The 20,241-nt window shown below is 56.0% G+C and overlaps 1 pseudogene across 1 annotated transcript in view; it reads left to right on the forward strand.

Moving 5' to 3' along the window:
• The window catches only part of LOC111522834, a 26,329-nt pseudogene extending 6,106 nt beyond the window's left edge, over window positions 1–20,223 (forward strand). Inside the window, exons 4-26 of the transcript XR_002725348.3 lie at window positions 1,707–1,755; window positions 1,945–2,217; window positions 2,415–2,684; window positions 2,884–3,140; window positions 4,288–4,542; window positions 4,644–4,889; window positions 5,047–5,322; window positions 6,927–7,199; window positions 9,498–9,761; window positions 9,982–10,259; window positions 10,589–10,898; window positions 11,274–11,414; window positions 11,690–11,906; window positions 12,856–12,914; window positions 14,163–14,264; window positions 14,382–14,430; window positions 15,625–15,718; window positions 15,880–15,972; window positions 16,081–16,157; window positions 17,135–17,273; window positions 17,977–18,122; window positions 18,692–18,852; window positions 19,436–20,223. The product of XR_002725348.3 is annotated as a receptor-type tyrosine-protein phosphatase V-like (transcript). The remainder of the gene's footprint in view (window positions 1–1,706; window positions 1,756–1,944; window positions 2,218–2,414; window positions 2,685–2,883; window positions 3,141–4,287; window positions 4,543–4,643; window positions 4,890–5,046; window positions 5,323–6,926; window positions 7,200–9,497; window positions 9,762–9,981; window positions 10,260–10,588; window positions 10,899–11,273; window positions 11,415–11,689; window positions 11,907–12,855; window positions 12,915–14,162; window positions 14,265–14,381; window positions 14,431–15,624; window positions 15,719–15,879; window positions 15,973–16,080; window positions 16,158–17,134; window positions 17,274–17,976; window positions 18,123–18,691; window positions 18,853–19,435) is intronic.
• Window positions 20,224–20,241: the final 18 nt, after the last annotated feature.

Here is a 20,241-nt window from a genome sequence, read left to right on the forward strand (position 1 = left end):
TTTATGGAGTCTGAAGTCCCAGGTTCAAGCCCAGCTTTTCTGTTCACAAACTTGGGCTCTTCGCCTCTCTGGTTATCACCTTCCTCATCTGGCAGTGATGAGGTGCGACCAGAGGAGGCCCAAGGGCCAGATGGGCTCTAGATCTACAATTGCTGTGACTCAGGAGCCAAAGGATGTGCTTCTGTCCACAAGAGGATGGTACCTCATGGATATACAAGAGGAGACACACACTCAGCTGGCCGTCCACCTAGGACACAGGAACACACATCCACATGATGTCACCAAGACCATACACACCCCTGGAAACACTATCTATCTCGCATTTGGTGATGGAGTCGGCAGACACTGTGCCCCTCCTCCAGGGCCAAGGAGTGGGAGAGCCAGCTGCAAATGTGTCCATTTGCAAAACCACCTCTCCTCTGGGTCTTCCTCAAGAGCACAGGACCCTTTCCTCCCTGGAGAGCTGAGGGCTGGAAGTGGGCTAGAGGTAGGGGAGGCGTTAAGGAAGGAGACCACTACTACTCCTGCTGTCCTCCTCCCCCCACCTTGCCTAGTTCACAAGACAGGAGGAAAGAGAGAAAGCAAAAAGTTGGAAAGAAACAGAAGTAAGATAAATAGCCAGACAACCTTGGAACCACCACCGGCCCTAGGAATTAAAAAAGTAATAATAATATCAACCCCTGACCTAAACTACTTGTGTTATCTGTAAATTCCAGACATTGTATAAAAAAGCGTTGCAAAACTTTCTGTTCTGTTAGCTGATGCATGTAGCCCCCAGTCACGTTCCCCACGCTTGCTCAATTTATCATGACCCTTTCACGCGGACTCCTTAGAGTTGTGAGCCTTCAAAAAGGCCAAGAATTTCTTTTTCAGGGAGCTCGGCTCTTAAGACGCAAGTCTGCTGACACTCCCAGCCAAATAAACCTCTTCCTTCTTTAATCTGGTGTCTGAGGAGTTTTGTCTGCAGCTTGTCCTGCTATAGCATCAGGAAGAGATGGACTTGTCTGCAGCCTGAGAGTCACAATCCCCTTCCACCTTCTGGGCCTGGAGCCAGTCTCCTCCTCTCTCCCTTCAAGAGCCTTGCCAAGGCTGGAGAGATGGGGGGTCAGACTCTGGGAGTAAGAGGCAGCCCCTTGCTTTTGCTGCCTGCTGCCTGCTGCCTGCTTGTGCTTGAAACTCTGCTCTTCCCACTCATGCCCGCCTGCCTGCTTGCCTGCTAGCCAGCAAGGCAAGTGGGCCAGGGGACTGGCTCCTCCCCTTGCTGCCTCCCAACTTTACTCTGTAGCTATCGGGATGAGGCCCCCAATCCTGTTTGCTGCCCTGCTCTGGCTCCGGGGTTTTTCGGCAGAGGTAAGGTGGGCATGGGGGACAGGCCAGCGGGTGGGGTCCCCACTCTCCAGGGCACGTCCAGGCCTCCCAGCCCTCTTCGGGGCCCCACAGCTGGTCTGCATTAGGCGAGGAGAGTCTGCTCCCTTTCCACCAGGGCCAGCATGTGGCACAGCGAGCGAGAACAGATTGCTTCAGCCTGCCTGGAGAACAGATGCGCCGTGGGCATGCCTCTGGGAGATGCCCCTTGGCTGTGTGTGGGGCTGTCAGACAGAGCAACAGAGTTTTCTCTTGGATCCTGGCCCTGCCCCACCACCCCAGTAGCCTTTCCAGAGGCCTCTGTCCATCTCCCCCGAGCTCTGTTCCCTTTCTTCCTGCAGGAGGAAGCATGCCCCTCCCTGGAAAGGAGTCCATGCAGGGAGAGTGCAGGTAGGTGTCTTCAGCGGGGGAGAGAGTTCTGGGGGTGAAGAGTCAGGGGTGTAGGGCCAATTTTTCCACACCAGACCCTGCCTCTACCCTGGCTTTTTCTTTTTCTTTTTCTTTTTTTTTTTGGCCTTCCATTCTTCTTTAAGGCAGAAAGGCTATTAGTGGGTTCTGAAAGCATCTCCTTTTCCCCAGGCCCACACCTGAACATGAACATCACCAGCCAGGGGAGACCTACTAGCCTCTTTCTGAGTTGGGCAGTCCCGGAACCAGGCGGCTTCATCCATGCCCTCTGCCTCACACGTCTGAGCCCCCTCAGCTCTCCTGAAGGGCAGCAGCTCCAGGCCCACACCAAAGCATCCAGCTTTGAGTTCCAGGATCTGGTGCCAGGGAGTCGCTACCAGCTGGAAGTGACTCCCCTGCGACCCTGTGGGCAGAATGTCACTGTCACCCTCGCTGCTCGCACTGGTATAAGGCCTACAGGCTGAGGGGGTGGGGGTGTTGCCTGGGGTTGGAGCAGGAGGTGACTGCCCTGGAGAGCTGGCAGGGAGGGCAACTTCTCTGTAGACCACGTCTAGTACAGTGATCCATTTAGGAGCACTACCGGCAGAGGGGTGATGCCCCTGTGGCACTGACCTTGGTGTCTCTCTCTCCCTCTGATGCAGCCCCGCCAACTGTCCATGGACTGCAGCTCCACAGCCCCGGAAGCCCATCCAGCCTGGAGGCCTCATGGGGTGAAGCCCCCGGGGAGCAGGATGGCGATCGCTTTCTCCTCTAGCACCTAGAATCCCAGACATTGGCACATAATATCTCCATGCCCCCGGGCACCCTGTCCTACAATTTTGGAGACCTTTTGCCAGGTAGTGAGTGTATTTTGGAAGTTAACACCTAGGCTAGCAACCTCCAAGCAAAAACCAGCCTCCATCAGTGGACAGGTAAGGTGGGCACTTGGGCAAGGCCCCAGGTGGCAGCCAATCTGGGAGTGGTGGGAATGGTAGAAAGTCCGGTGCCTCATCGGCGGCTGTGTCCCTGTGTGCCTGGGCTTTTGTGCTCCCTAGTGCCAGGGTCCCTGCAAGCATCCTGCTCCAGGGGTCTTTCTTGAGCCTGACTTTGTTCTCTCCATCCTTCCTCCAGCCCCTGTGTCTCTAGATCACCTGGTGCTGCATACCCTGGGTACCAGGGCCTTGCAAGCCCAAGGGGGGCTGCCTGGCTCCACGTGGTGCTTATAGACCTCCTAGGTGGCACCAACCTGACTGCAGTAGTCAGACGGGGAGTCTCCCATCACACATTCCTTCACCTGTCTCCGGGCACCCCCCATGAGCTGACATTCAGTGTTGCTGCTGGGCCCTATTAGGCAGTGGGGCCCAATGCCACAGAGTGGACCTGGGAGTGCCTTTTGGGGTAAAGGAGACACAGCCGAGACTTCCCATCTCTTCTTCGTGGGCCAAGTAGGCAGGATGCAACTGGCAGGGGAGGTGGCGTCTTTGGAGGCTCAGAGGGAGTGCACCTCCAGTTGGCTGGTGGTGGGCACCTATCTGAGGGGATGATGGTGGTGACAGTAGTTGTCAATAGAACCCTTCTGTGTGCTGGACTCTGTGCTAAGCACTTTCTGTTTTTGTTTTGTTTTGTTTTGTTTTTGTTTTTTGAGATGAAGTCTCGCTCTGTTGCCAGGCTGGAGTGCGGTGGTGTAATCTCAGTTCACTGCAACCTCTGCCTCCCGGGTTCAAGCGATTCTCCTGCCTCAGCCTCCCAAGTAGCTGGGATTACAGGTGCGCGCCACCATGTGTTGCTAATTTTTGTATTTTTAGTAGAGATGAGGTTTCACCATGTTAGCCAGGATGGTCTCATTCTCTTGACCTCGTGATCTGCCCGCCTCGGCCTCCCAAAGTGCTGGGATTACAGGCGTGCACCACTGCGCCCAGCCTGTGCTAAGCACCTTCTGAGTATGGTTTCACTGAATCCTCAGAACAGCCCTATGTAAGTCATACCCCATTTTATGGCAGAGGGAGCTAAGGTTCAGAGAGAGGAAACCCAGCATTTCCCACGTAGCCCGTGCGTGGGTGAGCTGACCTGAACCTGGGTTGGATGCCTGCAGAGCCCATGTTGGCTTTGCCATGGCTTCACTGAGTTTTTACTTAGAGAAGCCCCATTGTGCAGTGGTTAAGGGCAGACAAACCAGACTGCCATGTTCTGAGTTTTGTTTCTGCCACCCACTGGCTATGCATCTCTGGACAAGTGTTTACCCTCTTTCTGTGTTAGTTTCTACATGTAGTGTGCAGAACCATGCTGGCAGGTGCACATTTAATCACTTGATGTGTATATTTCTGGCCAGATGGTAGCAGCCAGATCCCGGTGTTCCATGGCCAGATGGTAGCAGCCAGATCCCGGTGTTCATTCAGAATGTGGCAAGTGGTGGCTGCTAATACTGGGACAAGGCATGGCCCAGTGCATAGAGAAAGAAGCCAGCACAGAACCCGTGGGATTTCTCCCCTCCAGTGTTTAGGTCTTCCTGCACATATTTCTTTGTCTTCTTCACAGATCCCTCTGCCCCCCTCGACCTGGTATTGACTCCCCTGCCCACCAAGCTCTGGGCAAGCAGGCAGGGAGGGCCAGGTGCCCTGGATGGCTTCTTGCTGAAGTTAAGTGGGCCAGTGGAGAAGAATATCACTGTGGGTCCTGAAGCCTACAATGTCACATTCCCAGGGCCCCTGCCCACTGGGCACTATGCTCTGGATCTGAAGGTCCCAGCGGGGCCCTATGGTGCCTGGACCCAGGCCAGTGCCTGGCTGGATGGTGAGTCCCTGCTGGTGGGGAGCAGGGAAGGATCCTGCCCAGGGGCATCTGCGTCCAGAGGCAGGTGGGGCCTCACTCTCCGGGGCCTGTCTTGCCTCCAGATTCTGCAGCCCAGTCCAGACAAGGCAGTGATGCCAAGCTGCAGCTGGATGGGCTGGAGGCCTCCAAGGAGCCCAGGAAACGGGCCCTGCTCTACATGGAGGGAAACCTGGGCCTCCTTGGAAACATCTCTGTGCCACCTGGTGCCACCCACATCACCTTCTATGGGCTGGTGCCTGGGGCCCGCTACTGTGTGGACATTGCCTCATCTCTGGGAATCATCACCCAGAGCCTCACGGGCCACACAAGTGAGTACCAGGCACTGTGTTCCCTGGCCCTGCAGCTGGAAGGCCTTGCCAGGGGAGGGAGGTCAGAGCAGGGGAGAGGCTCAGAAGAGCTGGGCAGGGGGCACCAAAGGGCTGCAGGCGGTATATGGACCCCTCACCAAATTGCCTTTCTCTTCAGGTCCCGTGGCACCACAGTTACTCGAGGTTATCAGCAGGGGCGGCTCCTCTGACCTGGCCATTGACTGGGCCCCAGCACCAGGACAGCGGGAAGGCTACAGGGTCGCTTGGCACTAGGAGGGCAGCCAGAAGTCACCAGGCAGTCTTGTTGACTTGGGCCCGGACAACTCCAGCCTGACTTTGAGGAGTCTGGTGCCCAGCTCCTGCTGTGCCGTGTCAGTGTGGGCCTGGGCGGGGAACCTTAACTCCAGCATTCAGAAGATCCACATCTGTACTTGTGAGTTCCTGGCTGCAGCCTATGGGAGGCCAGCCCCAGGTGGTGGACTGGGGGACTGGCATCCTCTACTCTGCACTTCTATGTGCCATATTCTTTTTTTTTTCTTCTTTTTTTGAGATGAATCTCGCTGTGTCACCCAGGCTGGAGTGCAGTGGCGGGATCTCAGCACATTGTAACCTTCAACCCCTGAGTTCAAGTGATTCTCCTGCCTCAACCTCCTGAGTAGCTGGAATTACAGGTGCCTGCCACCTTGCCTGGCTAATTTTTGTATTTTTATTTTATTTTATTTTTTTAGTAGAGATGGAGTTTCACCATGTTGGCTAGGCTGGTCTTGAACTTCTGACCTCAAACAGTCTGTTCACCTTGGCCTCCCAAAGTGCTGGGATTACAGGCGTGAGCCACTGTGGCTGAACTGTGTGCCATTTATTTATTTTTTTTCCCAAGATGGAGTCTTGCTCTGTCACCCAGGCTGGAGTGCAGTGGCGTGATCTTGGCTCACTGCAACCTCCACCTCCAGGGTTCAAGCAGTTCTTCTGCCTCAGCCTCCCAGGTAGCTGGGGTTACAGGTGCCTGCTACCACGCCTGGCTAATTTTTGTATTTTTAGTAGAGACGGGGTTTCGGCATGTTGGCCAGGCTGGTCTTGAACTCCTGGCCTCATGATCTGCCCACTTCGGCCTCCCAAAGTGCTGGGATTACAGGCATGAGCTACTGTACCCGGCCTTGTGTGCCATATTCTTGACTCAGAAGGCCATGAGTACAAGATGAGACCTTTCATGAATCTATCTGCAAGCAATTTCTACCTCCTTCCATCTGGTTAGCTATATACCCACCATCTATCCATCCACCATCCATCCATCCATCCCACAATTATTTAATGAATGACTCTTATTTTCTTGGCATGAAACCAGTTGCTGAGGCCAAAATGATGAATAGTCCTCAGTGCCTCAGGAAGACGAGTAAGCAGATGGCTTACTTTATATATCATAATACCTGTTAATGCACTAATTGGAATGTGCATAATGTATTAGCTTGAACTCTATGAAACTCCATTCCTATTGGTTCAAATGGCTGCGTCTCAGGAATTTTATGTGGTTCAGTCTAATCTTTTAGGACTCACAGAAGGGACATCTGCTTAAAAAGTCAGAGGAAGTTTCCCAGAGAAGAGTGAGCTGAGTGAGAGCAAGCTGGTGGGGGACAGGGTGGGGTCCTGCCCAGGGGCATCTGCTGGGGCTGGGGAGGATGGGTGGAGAGGACCTTAGCAGGAGGCTAAGCGTGCACCAAGGTCCACAGGCCAGAGACAGACTGAACCGGAACTGAACGTCAGCAGGTGAGCTGGAGACTGGGGCCCTAAGAGGTGTGAGGGTTGGCACCATGCCCTCAAAGGGCAGACAGGGAGGAAGCGGGGCAGCAGGTGTCTGGGCAAGCATCTGTCTAAGAGGGTTTCCTGAGAAGAAAAGGAGGGTGGCCTTTGAGCCCTGTGGAAGCGGGGGTTTTAGGTGGGGAGTGCTGGGAGCTTGCCTGGGGACTGAGGAGATGGGTGTAGCTCATGGAGGGAGAGGCAGGGGATTCGGGTGACTCCACATCTATTTCTTCCTTCCTCCAGTCCCTGCTCCTCCTGCCAACTTGAGCCTGAACCTTGCCATCCAGCCTCCTGCCCTGAGGGCTTCCTGGAGTCCCCCATCAGTGGGGAGGGAGGACTTCCAGGTGCAGCTTTATAGCCTGAGGCCTCTGACTCTGGAAAGGGAGGAGACTCTGGCTGCAGAGGTCCAGAACTTCTCCTGGGCCTAGCTGTCTCCGGGCACCGAGTTCCTGGTGCAGCTGGCCACCCTGCAGGGGCCGGATCCGAGCAGCAGCACCAACGCCACAGGCTGGACATGTGAGTGCCCTCTGATGGCCCTCCCCTACCGTGCTCCTTGGATTCCCAGGGAGCTGCATGTCCCCTTGGCCTCTGTGGTCTTCAGGCAGGCAGCTGGGCTGATGGTGGGGCATGTACCAGCTTAGGGTTGTTCCCTCAGTCCCTAGGCACCAGGTAACCCCGCTCCCCTCACTGGGACTCCCCCAGGGCCCTGGCCCTTTAGGCCTTCTAGAAGGTGGGCAGACCCTTCTTAGAAGGGGTTTGCTGACTTGTATAGTGGCCCTGGGCATGACATTCTTCATGCCCTCTCAAGGCTGGCAGTAGGGAGGTGAGTGATAGTGGGCCACGAGTGGTTAATCATAACAATAGCAAGGCCGGGCGCGGTGGCTCACGCCTGTAATCCCAGCACTTTGGGAGGCCAAGGCGGGTGGGTCACTTGAGGTCAGAAGTTTGAGACCAGCCTGGCCAACATGGTAAAACCCTGTCTCTACTAAAAATACAAAAATTAGCTTGAGGCAGAGGTTGCAGAGCCAAGATCGCACCACTGCCCTCCAGCCTGGGTGACAGAGTGAGACCCCCTCTCAAAAAAAAGAAAAAAAAAAAGATCATAACAGCAATGGCTAACATTTACTGGGCACTCAGCCAGGTCTTCTACCTGTGTGCCCTCATTAAGTCTCATAACACCAAACCTAGGAAGTAGTTACTGTGGTTTTCTCCATTTCACAGATGAGGAAACTGAGGCAGAGAAACAGAAAATAACTTGCGCCAGGTTCCTCCGCACAGTGGGGAGTTGGGATTCAAGCAGGCAGTGAGACCAGCTCCATGCTCCTTGCCTTTACTGAAGTGCAGGACACATTGGGAGGTTTTCTCCTCCCCGGAAGCCCTGGGGGCCCGTAGAGTTGGGTTGGGAAGCCCCTCCCATGTGGCCTGAGTCCTCCTGCCGTTTCTGCCTGGGGAGCCCTTGGTGGAGCTGAGGGACAGATGGACCTCCCCACCCTCAGCGCATCTGTCTCCAATGTGGTGGCTCCTTCCACCCCTGCCCTGGGTCTCCCCTCCCAGCCTCCTCCAGCCCCTGTCACTGTTGTCTGGATCCTGCCTGGAGTAAAGACTGGGAGGGAGCTGGAAAGAGGTCACCCTGGGAGTCAGGAGACCTGGGTTCTAGCTGGGACTCAGCCCCTAGAGCAAACCTGGGCCCTCTGAGCCTCAGTGTCCCCATTTATAAAGAAGTGTTGACTTTTGGGCCAGGCTTGTGTGGCTCCTGAGTTCAGGTGAGTTCAAGCTCTGGGGGTGGAGGGATGCTGCCCGGACCTCCAGATACCTGCCTGTTCATCCTCGTAAGGGTCTGTTTTTTGAAACAGAGTCTCCCTCTGTCTACCAAGCTGGAGTGCAGTGGTGTGATCTCAACTCACTGCAACCTCTGCCTTCCAGGTTCAAGTCATTTTCCTGCCTCAGCCTCTGGATTAGCTGGGATTACAGGCCCGTGCCACCATGCGCAGCAAAGTTTTGTATTTTTAGTAGAGTTGGGGTTTCGCCACACTGGCCAGGCTGGTCTCGAACTCCTGACCTCAAGTGATCCACCTGCCTCGGCCTCCCAAGGTGCTGGGATTATAGGCATGAGCCACTACACCTGGCTGCACGTAAGGGTCTGTTTTTTTTTTTTTTTTTTTTTTGAACTGGAGTTTTACTCTGTTGCCCAGGAGGCTGGAGTGTAGTGGCACGATCTCGGCTCACTGCAACCTCTGCCTCTGGTTTCAAGCAATTCTCCTGCCTCAGCCTCCCGAGTATCTGGGATTACAGGCGCCCACCACCATGCCCAGCTAATTTTTGTATTTTCAGTAGAGACAGGTTTCACCATGTTGGCCAGGCTGGTCTCAAGCTCCTGACCTCAGATGATCCACCTGCCTAGACCTCCCAAAGTGCTGGGATTACAGGCATGAGCCACCGCACCCGGCCATAAGGGTCTTTAAAAGCTACTTTGTGCAGGGGCTGGGAGAAGGGACATGGTTTAACACTCATGCTGCCCAGCCTAGCTCTGCCTTGAGAGCGGTGGGAGTGTGGTGAGAGTAAGTGATTAGTTCATCTCTTCAACTCAGGCTTAGCCTGGACTCTGCTGCCTGGGGTCAGTGGCGGGCCCTGCTTTCCAGTGGAATCCTGGGCTCACTGGATGCCCTGAAATGGTGTCTCCAGCTCCTGGGTGTTTATTGATAGGACCAAGGATGGAGGGAGAAACTGGGGATGTTTGGGGAGGGGGAGCCAGAGATTTAGTGTAGATCTTTTCCCCCTTTTCTCCACACCCTCCATATCTTGCTCTCCTCGCAGGCCTGCTTGCCCCTCCTCTGGTAAATGTGACGAGTGAAGGTCCCACCCAGCTCTGGGCATCCTGGGTTCATGCCTCCAGGGGCCGAGACAGCTACCAGGTGACCCTGTACCAGGCAGGCACCCAGGCAAGCACCAGCGCTGTGGGAGCCAAGGTGGCCAGCACAAGCTTTTTGAGTCTGACTCTAGGCACAAAGTACGAGGTGGAGGTTGTCATGCAGGCTGGGACCCTCCACACTGTAGCAGCCAACACCTCTGGCTGGACCCGTGAGGCATGGGGAAGGCAGAGATGCAGGAGAGGTGAGCAAGGCTGCCTCGGAGAGCCCTGGGTCTTCCCTCAGTGGCGCCCCCTTTAGCCCATTTTCCATCGCCACACCCCAGGGCCCTGCAGGGGTCAACAGGCCCATGGCATCAAGCATGGGACTCTGGGGACTGGGGCTGGTGGCCTGGCTGACTGTTCTCCCTCCCTCTTGCCCTCCCTCTGTAGCCCTGCGCCCACCCAGTGAATTGTTGGTGTCCAGGCATGCAAGCACCACTGTGGTCAGCCTGGCCTGGGTCAGCAGCCCCTTGAGGGCACACAGTCTCGGAGAAGGAAGGGGATCCCAACTCTCAGAGGTGGGGCACCTCTCCTGGGAGCACCCCCGGTGCCAGGTCAAGCTCGCCTCATCCTGAGGGGCCTCACACCTGGATGCAACCTCTCCCTGTCAGTGCTGTGCCAGGCGGGGCCGCTGCAGGCGTCCACTCACCGCGTGGTGCTGCTTGTTGGTATGCTGACGTTAGCAGTGGGAGGACGAAGGTGCCCGGAGATGCAGGTCCGATCCAGGTGGGCAGCCCACTGCCTGCTCGACTCTGAGCCACTGCTCTCTCCAGATGGATGCTGCACCCACTCTGCTCTGGGTTATGCCCCTTACACTTCTCTAGGTGGGCAGTCATGTCCAAAGGAGATGTTTTTCCGCCTGGCCGAGATCCCTTTCCATGGGCATAAATGCCCAGTCCCTCTGTGCCTGCAGATTTCGAGAGCGCTTCACCCAGAAGCCCTGCTTATGGGGAGTGCACTGACCCCCACCCAACGCAGAGCCTTTTGATTCCCACAGAGCCTGGCCCTGTGGAGGATGTGCAGTGCCAGCCTGAGGCCACCTTCCTGGCCCTGAACTGGACGGTGCCTGCTGCGGACCGCTGGTGGGCACCTATGTGGTGGTGGCAGAGCAGCTGGCGGCAGGAGGGAATGCCCACCTCATGGGCATTCATGTCAATGTCAGCGTGTTCCAGGCTGACACCTCCAAAAATGCAGTCCTGTTGCCCAGCCTGGTGCCTGCCACTTCCTATCACCTCAGCCTCGCAGTGCTGGGCAGGAACGGTCTGTGGAGTCGGGGGTCACTCTGGTGTGCTCCACTTCTGCTGAGGGTAGGCAGCTTCTCTGTGGGGAAGACATGCTCCCACAGTTCCATGTCTTCCTGGGGATGTCACTCCTCAGGTCCTGGCTGCTTGAGTTTTTCTCTGTTCCCCAGGGCCCAGCCCTTTTCTCTGGCCCTGATCTAGTTTGATACCATAGTTTTGAGCCTCGTGTCCTGGTACCCTAGCCTGGGAACCTTCTAGTCCTTATTTAATTATATCCCTTAGCCCAAAGTGTTGGGATTACAGGCGTGAGCCACTGCACCCAGCCTTGGTTATTTAGCCCCAGGCACTGAGGGGCACTGGGGCTATGAAGGTATGGTCCCTGCCCTTGAAGATGCGTTGCTAGGCACCCAGTCAGGTCCTCACTCTCCTCTCCATCCCCAGCCTGGCATCCACCAGCGTTAGCCCCAGCCCCTGAGCTGGAGCCTGGGACAGAAATGGGAGTGATGATCCCGCAGGGTATATTAGGCAAGGATGTCGGGCAGATCCAGTGGTACCGCATTATTGCCACCATCAACATGTCACATGAGTACTGGGCCCAGGAGGGGATGGGGAGACCCTAGCCGTGGCACGGAGTAGGTGACGGCGGTGGGGTAAGATGGGGACCGAGACTGGTAAGATGAAGTATGTGAAGCTGGTGTCAGTCTCGGAGCAGGAAGGAGGACCAGAGCGTTCTGGAGGAGAGTGCTAATGTGATTGGTGGGTACCCACTAGAGAGATAGGCAGCCCCTCTGTGGCAGGAAGAGAGGCCTCGGCCCCACTGCCCACCCTGTGCTGCCCGTTCCGCACTCCTCTCTCAGTGCCTCAGCCTTCCGGGGAAGCCATCAACCACACGTGGCGTGACCGCTACTACAGAGGACATGACTCCTACCTCGCCGTCCTGCTCCCCAATCCCTTCTACCCGGAGCCCTGGGCTGTGCTGAGATCCTGGACAGTGCCTGTGGGTACAGAGGACTGTGGCCACACCAAACAGATGTGCAATGGGCAGCTCAAGCCAGGTTCCCAGTATAGGTGAGCGCTAAGGCTGAAGGGAGTGATGAAACTTGTAAGTTTCATTTGTGGTTTGTAAAGAAACAAGAGATCTGGATTGACTTATAAACAGAATGCATGTGATGGTCCATTAAGGCCAATAGAGTTATTTTGACTGAGCTTCCTGTCAGACAAGGCAAAAACCCGAACATCTATCTGTTATGTGGTTCTTTTTTCAAAAAGGAAAGTGGAGTATATTGTTTCAGCTTGCCAGGGCAGTTCCCAGGATATCCATGTACCTGTGTTTTTCTTTTTCTTTCTCTTTTTTGAGAAAGTCTTATTCTGTCCCCCCGGCTGGAGTGCAGTGGCTGATCTCGGCTCACTGCAACCTCTGCCTCTCAGGTTCAAGCGATTCTCCTGCCTCAACCTCCGGACTAGCTGGGACCACAGTCATCATGCCTGGCTGATTTTTGTATTTTTAGTAGAGACAGGGTTTCACCATGTTGGCTAGGCTGGTCTCCAGCTCCTGACCTCAGGTAATCTGCCTGCCTCGGCTTCCTAAAGTGCTGGGATTACAGGGGTGCCAGGCTCAGGTACCTATTTCTAGAGCTTCCTCTTACTCTCAGGCAAGGAAGATGGGGTTTGCTGTAAGATGGCAGATAGCATGATATTTCACCTCTGCCAAGCTTGTCCAACCTGCCTTATTTTGTTATTGCTCTGTTCTGTTTTGTTTTAGACTTTTAGGAGCCTGAGGCCATGGTGTTTAGTTTCTGTCTCTAGTGATAAGCAGACGAGGGGTGAGGAAGGGGCTTTACTGGCCCAACCAGAAATGGAAACTAAGAACCCATAACTGTCTCTTCTCTTCCTCGGACACCCCTTCCAGGGAGCACTTGCTGTCTGAGTGTCTAGTGCTCGTGACCCAGATTGCTGGGAGGGGCTTCACCTTATTTGCCTGCCCTTCCCCAGCAGAAGGTCCTGTTTCTCTGCCCAAGCTCAGCGTTGCAGCCTTTACCAGGTGTGGCCCTCCTGAGACCATTAACTCCTTCTCAGCCTTCTTAGGTAGGGTGGGCACTGGGCATGGGCTCCAGCTGGACCCTGGAGATGGGGAGGAGAACTGGGAACCCTCTTGTGTGGCTCATCACCAACCAGTAGCAGGAAGGACTGAACTTAGACTACTGGGATAACATGTCCTGCCTAGCAGAGTGGGTAGACCCAGAGCCAGTGACAAAAGTGCTCTTAGCAGCAGACTTGGCCTGGGCGAGCTGAGAGTGCAGGCAGGAGAGTCTGAGGCATTGCAGTGGTCGGCTGCTGTCCACACTCACGCTGCCTTCCCGCTCTGCCCCTCTATACCTGGATGCTCCCAGGCCATCGGGGCTCTGGAACAGCCCTGTCCAATAGAAATGTAAGGCAAGCCACATAAGTAATTTAAAATGTCTTTTTAAAACTACATTAAAAAGGTAAAAAAACAGGTGAAATTAATTTTAGTGACATTTTGTTTAAACCAAAATATCTAAAATATCAACATGTGACCCATTAAAAACACTTTTTTTTTTTTTTTTTTTTTTTTTTTTGGAGACAGAGTCCTCTGTTGCCCAGGCTGGAATGCAGTGGCGTGATCTCGGCTCACTGCAACCTCTTCCTCCCAGGTTCAAGTGATTCTCCTGCCTCTGCCTCCTAAGTAGCTGGAATTACAGGCACCCACCACCACACCCAGCTAAGTTTTGTATTTTTAGTAGAGACAGAGTTTCACCGTGTTGGCCAGGCTGGTCTTGAACTCCTGACCTCAAGTGATCTACCTGCCTTAGCCTCCCAGTGTTGGGATTATACGCGTGAGCCACTGTGGCCGGCCAAAAACACTTCTAATGAGATATTTTACATTCTTTTCTTTCTTACTATGTCTTTGAAATCTGGTGTGTATTTTACATTTACAGCAAATCATACGTTGGAATTGCCATATCTCAAATGTTTGGTAGCTACTGTATAAGGACAGTGCAGTTCTAGAAAGTCCAGGAAACCAGGCCTCTACCAGCTTTCTTTTCTTTTGATGGTGTCAGGGAAGGGAGTGGGGTCTTTGGGGCATCCTGAGGAGCTGCGGTCAGGGAGGGGTTGCTGGGTGTTCCCAGTTCCCATCCAGATGTTCCCCAGAGGCAGCCATGTCTGGCCTCAGTTTGATATCTGGGACTACTAGGGTAGAGGGGGTTTGTCACTGTACCCTTCACCCAGAGGGTCTCAGGCCTAGGAAAGCTTGGCATGACCCCCAGGGTTTGTGGGACAAGGCTATGTTCCACTCTTCCCTTCTCTCCGCGGAGCCCCGGGCCAGTGTCCCCCCCGCAGCAGTGCCCCTGCCGGTAGTGGAGGGCCTCATGGCGGGCTGTGTCCTCACCATCTGTGCTGTGCTGGAGGAGGGTGAAGGGGCAGAGGTGAGTGGGAGGGAAGGCTGGGGGCTGGGGAGAACTTCGTGACCAGAGTGGGCCAGCTCCCTGCCCCTGGGGCTGCCTCCCATGTGCCCCCATGTGCCCCAAGAAAATGGGAAGAATCCATTTTCCCAAGAGCTGACAGCTTACAACCTGTGGTGAGCGCATTTTCCTGTGCCTCTCTGCCTTGTGGGGACCGTGGTGGCACTGCTGAAGCTCCCCTGGCCCTCACTCTGCTGTGACTGTGTCCCAGTCAGGGGGTTGCAAGGCTCTGCCAGACCCGCATTCTTCTTCAGCCACCATACCTCCCCAAATACCTTTTCAATGCCTGGACCTCTCGCTCCCCACTCCTCTCTGCCCACGTACCCCCTTCCTCCTCCAAATGCACTCATACATAAGTCAGGGCTTTCCAGAGAAACAGAACCAACAGGGTGTGTGTGTGTGGAGAGAGGAGAGAGGCGAGCAGGGAGAGAGAGGACGGAAGGTGGGGGAGATGGGGGGGGAAGGAAGAGAGAGATGTTGAGGAGGTGGCTCATGTGATTGTGGTGACTTGGTGAGTCCAGGAATCTGGGGTAGGCCAGCAGGCCAAAGGCTCAGGGAAGCATCTGGAGGCAGCCTGCTGCCGGGATTCCTTCTTGCTCAGAGAAGGTCAGTCTATGAAAGCCTTCGACTGATTAAATGAGGCCCAGCCACATTAGAGTTTACTCAGCCAGCCACTTCAAATGTTAATCTCATACAAAAAACACCTTCATGGAAACATCCAGAATAATGTTTGACCAACCTTCTGAGCACTGTGACCCAACCCAGTTGACACAAAATTAACCATCACACACACGTTCTCCAGTTCCCACCTTCTCCCTGACTAACCGTGTAGATGGTATCAGGCCATAGGTCTTTCCCTCATGCCAACCTCCTGTAGGGGTCGGGGGTGCGTGGGGTGAGGGAGTGGGGAGGTGCTGGGTGGTGGGAGATGTAATGGGAAAGATAGCCCGGGGCTGACATTAACTGAGCACTGGCTGTGCACAGGAGCCCTCCTCAGGACCTGGGGAGGGAATCTATGAGACTCACGCGTGTGTGTGTGTGTGCACATGCATACATGTCCCCTGCCCCTTCTCTGTTCTTCCACGTTGGTGGTTTGCAGCCCAGGCTGGGCGTTGGAGGAGCTTGCTGGATATGCACACTGTTCCACACCCAGGGTGCAGTTCAGGATCTGCGTTTCCAACAGGCCCTCAGGTGATCAGGTTGTGCCGCCAGGACTGAGGTCCCCTGCTCTGTACCTGTCACCCAGGGGAGGGCAGGGCAGGACTCTGCAAACCTAAGGCTGGAAGGCTACCCTCTCCCCCTCCCACCAGGTGGACCCACTGGCCCATCCCTATCCACAGCTTCAGGCAGAGCCAGGAGGCCAAGAGTGCCCACGCGCACCAGGCTCTCTTTTTGGAATTCGAGGTAAGGCCTCTACCACCCTTGGGCTCAGAGGAGGAAAGACTGGGACCTGTCTGAAGGTCTGGAGGAACTCCCGGTTGCACACTTGCCCCTATTGCCCCTCTCCTGGCATGGGGTGAGATGGGTCTACTTCAGCAACCAGTGCCTGCCTTTGATCCCTGCAGGAGCTGAAGGAAGTGGGCAAGGAGCAGCCCACACTGGAGGCTGGGCTGGTGGTGCCAACACCACCAAGAACCGTTACCCACATGTGCTACCCTGTGAGTGCTGGGGACAGGAGAGAAGGCATGGCAGAGGGCTAGGGCTTGGCATGGGGGCGGGGGGCTTCATGTGCCCAGCCCTGAATGTACAGCTTTCACTCTCTGCAGATGACCACTCCAGGGTCAGGCTGACCTGGCTGGACGGAGAGCCTCACTCTGACTACATCAACGCCAACTTCGTCCCAGTAAGGGCCACCAGCGAGGCTGTCCGTGGGATCTGGGATCTGCTCAGGAGATGGACTGGTTTGCAGGCCACACTGGCCTTCATTAGCTGTAGCAGCTCTCTAGGAGATCACCAGCTTGGGCTTCATGAGTTCAGTCCAGCAGGTGTCTAGCAAGGGCCTACTGTGTGCTGGGCTCTGTGCTGGGCCTGCAGGAGGCAGAGCTGAGTTAGCCACATTTCCCATCTTCAGAGGAGCACATGGGCACATGCGTGACATTCACACATTGTGACAAGGGCTGTAATAGCGGAAAAAACACTGTACTCAGGGCACATGGAGGAAGGAGAAATTTCCTCCACCTGAGGAATCAAGAAAGGCTTCCCAGAGGAGGGGACATTTGATTTATTGAAGGATGAGTAACATTTTGTTAAGTGATGAGAGAGGGAAGGACATTCTGTTGACCGGAAGGAGCAGCCAGAGAACAGCCAGGCAGTAACGTTCAGGCAGTGTGTGTGTGTGGGAGGGGGAATAGTGCATAGGGGTGAGGGAATGGGGAAGTGCTGGGTGGTGGGAGATGTAATGGGAAAGATAGCCTGGGGCTGAATGAAGGAGGGCTTGATTGTTAGGCTCAGGGCTTTGGTGGGTAACGGGGAGCCATAGAAGATTTTTGAGCATGGAAGAAACGCAGTTTGGTTTTAGGAAGGCGCCTCTGGGTGGGTGAAGAGGGTGACCTAGGTGGGCTGTTTAATGCATGTCAGTATCTTGTTGTGTTCATTGGGGTTTTTCTTGTCCCTTTGGGGCGGGACAGGGATGGGGTGGTGTCTCTGAAGTCAGCCCTCCTGGTTTGCATTCTGGGTGCACATGTGTTCGTGTGTTTGCACACATGCAGGTGTGTGCACGGCATCCTCACTCCTGGAGGTGGAATGTTGGAAATCTGCTGTGTGCTTCACACCAAGCATCGCCCGTTAACATGTTCCTGACCTCTGTCCCCTACACCCCAGGGCTACACCCATCCACCCACAGGAATTCATTGCCCCTCAGGGGCCTCTCAGGAAAATGCCGGAGGACTTCTGGCGGCTAGTGTGGGAGCTGCAGGTCCGCGTCATCGTCATGCTGACTGTCGGCATGAAGGATGGGAGGGTGAGTGCGCCTTGCAGTCTCCTGAAAAGGCCACTAGGTGGCGCACGTTCTCCTTGTGGGAATGGTCCCATTGGCATCTTCCCACAGGGAAGGCGGGGCAGACTGGAGTGAGGCCAATCAGGCCTGGAGGGTGGTGGAACCACCTCCCACTCAGACCCAGGATGGGGTCGTCCCTGGGATGGGGAGGCAGTGGGAGGAACCAGGTGTGTAAGCTCCCAGCTTGGCTTAGTTTCTACGGGCTTCTTGCTCTGGGCAGAGAAGGCACCAAGGGGTAGGGACTGCCCAGGGCTGGTGTCAAAGGTACCATCATGGATCGTTCCTTTTGATAAGCCTGGCAGATGCAGGGCCGTGGGACACACAGAGAGGCTGCCGAGTCTGTCCTCTTGCTGGAGCAGTGAGCCCAGGGCCAATGGCTGCTGAATAAGGGCTGTCCTGTTTTGTTTGGCACAGGAGCTTAGCAGCTGACTCAGAATCCTGAGGGTCATGAGAGGTCTGAGGGCAAGGCTGCCGGATCCCAGGCGAGGGAAAGTGGCTCCTGGAGGAGGGAGCCTTGGAGCTGGGTCATTACAAAGAGCAGAATCCCAGCAGAGTGGCAGGGACCAGAAAGGTGGGTGGGGAAGGGTGGGACTGGGTAAAGCGGGGGGCAGCAGTGACAGGGCTGGACCCACAGCCGCCCTTCCCCTCTCCAACCCTCTGGCCCCAGGTGCTGTGTGAGCATTACTGGCCGGCGGACTCTACCCTGGTCATCCGTGGTCACATCACCATCCACCTCCTGGCCAAGGAGCCTGAGGATGAGTGGACCAAGCGGGAATTCCAGCTGCAGCACATGCGTGCCCTGAGGATGAGCAGGTGGGACAGGCTTTAGAGCTGAGATCCCTGAGATGGTTGCCTCACCTCCTGGGTCCCTGGAGCCCTCTCTTTCTGAGGACCACAAGCACTCAGCCACCCCCAGGGAAGTGTGTGTTTGGAAGGGGCAGGGAGGCACAGAGAAGGTTAAGGGCTTATCTGAGGCCACACAGTGAGGGAAAGGAAAAGCAGGGGAGACATGATGGTTCCTGACCTCCCCCGTGCCAGCTCAGGGTTCCTGCCTCACCCCATGCCCCCTGTGTCCATCTGCCTTCCCAGGTTGTGTACTCCTGGGGCAGGAAAGCCAGGGACCTGAATCACTCCTCTGCCCGGCACCCTCTATATGCAGAGGTTACCCAGGAAGCTAGAGAAGGACCCCAGGGCTCAGAAAGCATCCTGAGGGGGGAGACATAACTGCCACCCTCAAGGAACAGTTGGTCTACATCACCCCTGCCCTTGGGCAGCTGGGGAAGAAAGCTTGAGGTCTGTGGCACAGGAGCCTGGAGTTAGGAAGATAAGGAACAGCAACAGGGCCCCTCTGCCTCCTTGCCCCCTTCCCACCCCCTTCTCAGGTTGCCCAGCAACAGCAGCAGAGGGTGAAGCAACTATGGTTCACCACCTGGCCCAACCACAGCATGCTCGAGGCCCCCAGCTCCCTGCCCGCCTTTATGGAGCTGGTACAGGAGCATGCAAGGGCCACCCAAGGCATGGGACCCATCCTGGTGCACTGCAGGTGAGGGCAGGTGTGTGCGTAGGGTGGAGAGCCCCCTGCCTGGCCTGGGGATATGGGGAGCTCTTGGACTGTGGGGAGATCTGGGGACATGGGCAGCCCCTTCGCCCATTCAGCTCCTCAGGGGCTGCCCCTGCAGTGTGGGCATGAGCCGGACGGGCACCTTTGTGGCCCTGTCGAGGCTGCTGCAGCAGCTGGAGGAGGAGCAGGTGGTAGGCACGTTCCGTGCTGTGTGTGCACCCCGGATGCACCGGCCCCTCATGATCCAGGCCCCGGTGAGAGCCTCACAGGCTGGGCCGGGCAGCTGGGACCCTGAAGGAGTGGGAGGGAAGTGGGTGGCCACGGGACTACAGGAGGGACCAGGAAAGAGAGCTCATGGGGCACACAGAAGACCCTGGGGAGAGGGTTTCAAAAACATCACCATCCTATCTGGGCTGTGCTTCCTATTCTGTGAAAGGGAAGGTGGCACAGGACCCTGTCAGCGTTGACACCATGGGACGGTGGAGGGAAGGTTTCTCAGTGGCTCCCTCTTCCCTCCTACCCCATCCCTGCCTTGCTGGTCAGGGCCTGGAAAATCTCCCTGCAGGTCCCCCTCGTTTCTCGCGGAGCAGCCTGATGCCCCTCCCCCTGGCAGAGCCAGTACATCTTCCTGCACAGCTGCCTACTGAACAAGATTCTGGAAGCGCCCCCCAACGTCTCTGAGTAAGTCCCAGCTTCCCTGTGCCTCCCACAGGCAGGCTCCCTGCTCCTGTTCGTGGGCAGAGCCGAGCAGACTAGAATGGGGAGCTGGGGAACCTTGACTGCCTTCTCCCTCTTCAACCCCTCAACGAGGTCCTGGCCCATCTCTGTGATGAAATTCATGCAGGCTTGTGCCAAGAGGGCAGCCAGTGCCAACGCTGGCTTCTTGAAGAAGTACGAGGTACACTTCAGGCCAGGAAGTGGGTGACAGCCAAGGGCAGCCTTCCCCTGCGGAGCCAGCCCTGCAGTGGGACCTCCCAGCCTCAGGGCACTCATCTCCTTCCCAGCTCCTGCTGCAGGCCATCAAGGACGAGGCTGGTTCTTCCACGCCCCCTCCTGGCTGTAAGCAGGACAGCCCCATCTCCTGTGAGTCTCACCGCGGACCCTGTGGAGAGGCAGGGGGCCAGCGTGGGCTGGGGGGCCTCTGGCAGCTTCACCCTCACTGTCTTCCATCAGATGACTGTTGTCAGGGACGGTTTTCTCCGGTGGAGGAGAACCCCCCGACGACATGCCGGAAGCCTGGCTCTTCCCTGTGAGATGATGCTGGTTTTGCCACTGTTTCCTGCCCTCTTTGACCACCTGTACTTCCCAGGCAGGGGCTGCTGGGGGCTCCCAGAGTTGTGGGCTGGACAGGGGACACCCTCAGTCTCTGGA

The sequence above is a fragment of the Piliocolobus tephrosceles genome, chromosome 1 (assembly GCF_002776525.5).
Source record: "Piliocolobus tephrosceles isolate RC106 chromosome 1, ASM277652v3, whole genome shotgun sequence".
NCBI lineage: Eukaryota > Metazoa > Chordata > Mammalia > Primates > Cercopithecidae > Piliocolobus > Piliocolobus tephrosceles.